The following is a 1,257-nucleotide window of genomic DNA, read 5'->3' as shown; positions in this document are numbered from 1 at the left end:
GGCTCAAACAACCACCTATTTGACCAGTGAAAACATCGAATTAATGGGTCCACCGTACAGTCCTGATTTGGCACCCAATGACTTCTGTTTGTTTCCGAACATCAAGAATAAACTGCGTAGTCAACGATTTTCGACGCCAGAAGAAGCGGTTGATGCGTTTAAAACATGTTTTGGAGGTTCCACTTTCGGAGTGGCATGGATGCTATAATAAATGGTTTAAGCGAATGTAGAAGTGTATTGATCATCATGGAGAATATTTTGAAAAACAATAAAGACATTTTCAATGACAAATTACCGTGTTTTCCTTACTAGTCGCAAAACTTACGGAGCAGCCTTCGTATATCAATTGATTCTTTAGGTGTTATGTGGCATGCAATGACTTGTTTCCATGGATTTTTTACTCCTCGAAGTAAAACTAAAAATATTTTTGTACCAAGAACATCGCTAATCCCTCCTAAAGTAACAAATCCTTGGAATTTACCATTGCTTTTATCATAATCGATTTGTCCACAAATTATCATTTCGTCATACGATAACAAACAATATCTATCGGTTAGATCCATTATTTCTACTTTGAATCTAAGAAGCTATAAAACATCCTCAAATATTCCGAAATTTAATTTCAAACTTTGCATTCGCCGCATGATAGTACTATAAGCAGACAGTGGATAACCAGTACTACGAAGATAATTATAACCATTGACTGATAGAGCAAACCTAAATTTGAGACTTTTAATAATATCTTTGTTTGACCAATGTGCTAATCGCCCCTGTCGCAGCATCTCAATTTGATCATCGTTTAAAAATGTTCGCAGCATGGCGTGTAAATCATCTACCTGTTGACCCAATGCTTGGTTTTCGTGTTCTGCATATTTCTTGCCTGCTGTTAATGCAGTTTTCAACTGCTCTTGCAATTGCTCGTACTATCATTGTGTACTTATCAACAATCTGTAAAATAATAAAAAGCATGAAAGTCTAAATATGTTATTAGCATTATTATATAATTTATTTTGAAACCTTTGCTCACTTTTTATTAATTTATGTATTACATTTACAGATGTGACCACTCTTACAATTAGCCTGTCAAATTTAAATAATGCTATATTATAATAAAGCATTATTTAAATCTGACAAGCAAAAAGTAAATGCGTCTGTAAATGTAATAATAAATAAATTAATAAAAAAGTAAATATATAAATATAGAATTTTTTCATCTTACTATAATGTATCACAGAAACTTACATCTTTCTCAGTGGC

At 32.7% G+C, this 1,257-nt stretch overlaps 1 protein-coding gene across 1 annotated transcript in view; it reads right to left on the bottom strand.

Annotated features, from left to right (window-relative positions):
• The window catches only part of LOC116846218 (cytochrome P450 4C1-like), a 24,368-nt gene that overhangs the window by 4,374 nt on the left and 18,737 nt on the right, over positions 1 to 1,257 (bottom strand). The window lies entirely within an intron of this gene.

The sequence above is a fragment of the Odontomachus brunneus genome, unplaced genomic scaffold (assembly GCF_010583005.1).
Source record: "Odontomachus brunneus isolate Ranch 3 - 2012 unplaced genomic scaffold, Obru_v1 Obru_scaffold_062, whole genome shotgun sequence".
NCBI lineage: Eukaryota > Metazoa > Arthropoda > Insecta > Hymenoptera > Formicidae > Odontomachus > Odontomachus brunneus.
Note: the sequence above shows the minus strand (reverse complement) of the source record. Positions and strands in the feature narration are given on the sequence as shown.